At 27.0% G+C, this 3,993-nt stretch overlaps 1 long non-coding RNA gene across 1 annotated transcript in view; it reads left to right on the top strand.

Moving 5' to 3' along the window:
• The first annotated feature begins 699 nt into the window (after positions 1–699).
• LOC136795323 (uncharacterized) overlaps positions 700–3,993 on the top strand; it is an 11,489-nt gene continuing 8,195 nt past the window's right edge. Inside the window, exon 1 of the long non-coding RNA XR_010842909.1 lies at positions 700–986. This is a non-coding gene — a long non-coding RNA (uncharacterized lncRNA). The remainder of the gene's footprint in view (positions 987–3,993) is intronic.

The following is a 3,993-nucleotide window of genomic DNA, read 5'->3' as shown; positions in this document are numbered from 1 at the left end:
CCTGGCCGCTGCGAGGGCATATGCCGATGAGTAACATGGCCTTTAAACTCATCAGTCTTATTATAAAGAGTCCAGCTCTCTTCAAGAAAGAAGTTCAATACCGATGTCATTTTTTTTTCTATATATCGAGATACTAATAAGGAAATTATAGTTAAATAGGTTATATTAAATTATTAAAAAAAATGTTGAATGTAAATTAAATCATGAAAATTAATATACGGACGCTGTGATTTACAAGCTTAATAAAAATCGACTAATCTTAATAACAAAAAAAAATTACTTTTATATTGAATCTAGTAAAATATTATTAGTAGTATTAACTCCTTATTAAAACACAAAGCTGTGGAACAATCGGAAAATTTTTCTCGAAAATTACCAGTAAACAAAAGAACTAATCATATTTGTTATGTATTATTACACATAATAAGAAGGGTATTGTAATTTATTTTTTAAAAGAAATTCTCAATGAAACTTGAAATAAACATTAAAAAATATACTAAATAAACATATATCGATCAATCAGTTTGATAATAATTTGAAATAGGGTATTTGATCCTATATGTTAATATTATTGTTAGTCAATTAACAAATCATATACATTTTAATTAATATAGATACAGGATTAATGTAAGTTTTAAAAACTAAAATTTCTAATCTATGTGGAATATGATATGTGCCATGATGGTTTCACATGTGACATCATTTAGAGATAATTTCTAGTTATTCACACTATTTACCTGATTTTAAATTATTAAGCATTTTGCAGTCAAAAGAATTTTCATTTTCTTTTTTCAAAAACAACCATGGAACCCGTTTCATGAAAGCAGAAAGTATAACTTTGCCTAGAATGGATGCTTTAAGGTCAAGTTTCCATCGGATTGAAAATCAAATCTAGATAGTCTGCAGGCTCATTTCTTTATTGTTTTTTTACTGAATCCATTATGTTGTATCAAACATAATGATGGATATAGTTTTCCAATTGGAAGGTAAAACCATTACGTTTTTAGTTACTTTAAGTAGTGTTTCGGAATAAATATAACCTCTCATGAACATTTTGTATCTGGCATTATACTGCCAACGAGGTGATTTTCACAGAAATATAATCTATTATGTAGATTCTATAATAGTTTTGGATCCCTGCTAGCCAGGTTTAACCAAATGTTTCTAGTTTTGACATTTTGTGACACTTGGATAAAAAATATTTGAGGAATATTTATAGTATATTCGCGACAAGCTACTGCACAAGAGCTATAAGGAATATAACAGATAATAGATAACTGCTTAAATAACAAAGAAAACTAAAAACAACAACAACAAAACCAAAAGTTAAGTAACACTCGCACTACTTAGTCTAAGCCTAGCTTATATTTATGTCGAAATGACGTAATGCCCAATTAATAATGGTGGTTTTGTATTGGCCATCTTCTTATCAGGCGCCTCGGAGGATTGCCAGGAATGGAAGAGGAAGCAAGGTTAGAAACTAGTGGGTTTGGATGGTTAAGGAGTTTATTATGGAAGGAATAATATCGGGTTCGGGCTACATATTTCCGTGACAACGTATACTCTATGCTAATATTATATAAATATAAATTAAAATCAATCCAATGTTATATATTTGAAATAATAAACCAGTTCACATATTGAATTCAGATATTTATTTTTGCTTGGTTATACATTAATTAATTTTTATACATATGATATAATATCCATATGTTAAACGAAGTCAATTTCCGTTACGGGACACTTTTTCTAACATGGCATCCCGCAAAATGATTTATAAGACGTTTTCACGTCAAAAAATCAGGGGATATATCATTATCAAATTAGTGATATAAGACACTTACAAAAAATCGTAAAATATCATATTCTCGATATAATTACGTTAATAAATTAAAACAGTAAGAATTAAAACATTAATTATTTAACTTTTACTACTCACTACTATTATTATTATACGCGTAGAAATTCTTGAAATAATTATTGTACACAACCGTAATACTTGCTACCATATTATATGGTATTATTATCATTATTATAGAACCACATCAACTAATTATTAATTACTAAGTATGATAAATACTAGAAATAATGATGATGTAGCTTATAATTTCATAAAAGAAAAATCTGCATAAGAAAGAAAATTTCAAGAGAATTAAATATGGGATTATGCTTCATAGAAATCCTTATGGAAAAATAATTATTAACTTTAAATGAGTTATACAGGTTAAAAAAAAAACAAAAAAAAAACAAGATATGAATATTATATTGAATATAAGAAGAAGGTTGCGATCAAAAAAGAACAATTAGTTTTTAACTCCCCACTTTGCAAGGGTTCATCCGGGCTGCTCAAAGCGATAGGTTAAGCAGAACAATCTAGGTTAAACAGACTATCGCTTTGAACAGCCCTCATGAAGCCCGGCAAAGTGGGGCGAAACGTCGGACATGAAATAGTTAAAAACTATTTGTTCATTTTTGACCGCAACCCTGGCCATCTTCTTATATTTAAAGTTATACGGTCAACTATGTGAAAATTATTGCTACATCTGCGTATTAAAATATAATATAAAAATAAAAGACGTCAGTAATTTTCAAAAAACCTAATGATATTTAATTTTTATTTGTTTCATATTTATATAGAGTCAATTATAAAATTTAAATTAAGTACCATCTCTAAATTTTAAGTTAAATATTACTGTAGCAGTAGAAAAAAAAAGAAGTTTTATACTCATGTTTTTGGGCCTGGGTTGTAGAGAAAGTAAAAATATCATTGACACCTAAAACACACAAGCATAAACTTCTTTATATGACCCATACTTTTTTTTTTAATTTCACACATTATTGACTTATATAAAGAAAAAAAAATTGTAACTAAAAACTTCGACAAACAAAGGCAATTTAATTTTCTTTGTTATTTCCACTAAATAGTGATAACGGACCTAGTTCTAGTGTTCTTAAAGGTGTCGAAATATTTACCCTGACTGTTTCTAAATATTTATGTTTGGATGAACATAGACATAGCACATATCATAACTCAATCCGATTGTAATCTAAAACAAAAACAGTTCTCAGTATTAGGTAAAAAAAAGAGATTTATTATTGTGATAAAACTATTTATATTTATTTTATTTTAAAATTTTGATTTGCGAACAATGAGGTTTTGAGTTATGATATTAATAAAAAATAGTTGAAGTCGAGGAAGGTATTAAGTTACCAACTTATGAATTTGAAAAAAATTAATTTATTTTTTACTAGTTTAGATTGAAAAACTTTATTTTCAATTTCTACCAACATTTAAGATTATAAAACTTAATCTATGTGCTATTTTTTTCTCTCGTATTTTCGATTCTAAATTTATCACAAAATTTCCTCATTTATTCTTTTTTTATTTTTGTTTAAACTTGCAACATAAAATTTTTGGATTACAATATGTTATTTGCTGACTATCTACAACTAAAATAATATTTACTTTTTCATATCCACACAATATTTTTCTTAAAATCATGAAGTTCGGTAAGCTTTGTAAACAAATAATTAATACAAACATTATGTAAACAATTATTATTATATCAAAAAAAACTGTACCACTACAACCGATAAAGATTCAGGGTTTTAATAATTTGTAAGGAAGTACTGTTTTTTGAACAACGGTTATACAAGGAGGTTCTCAAACGCCAGAATTTTCTTTAATTAAGAGTATCCACTCTATAGAGGTTGGGTGGGCCACAGAAGTTCCAAACCACAGGGTTCTCTCACGAAACATTAACAGAATAAATTTATTATTTTTTACCGTAACATAATCAGCATGTGAAAAGGTATTTGCCGCTATGTTAAGAGCTTTACCATGGTGTAATTGTTCATTTAACGTAGAATTCAATGAATGTTGGAATTAAGTTGGTAAATTAAATGATTAAACTTTACTTTTTAGCTCATTTATTTTTTTTTTTAATTTGAGATATATCGAAATTTTACTAGTCTAATAAAATTATATATATA

Source organism: Halyomorpha halys, unplaced genomic scaffold (genome assembly GCF_000696795.3).
Source record: "Halyomorpha halys isolate HHAL.00 unplaced genomic scaffold, Hhal_1.1 Scaffold669.1, whole genome shotgun sequence".
Lineage (NCBI taxonomy): Eukaryota > Metazoa > Arthropoda > Insecta > Hemiptera > Pentatomidae > Halyomorpha > Halyomorpha halys.
Note: the sequence above shows the minus strand (reverse complement) of the source record. Positions and strands in the feature narration are given on the sequence as shown.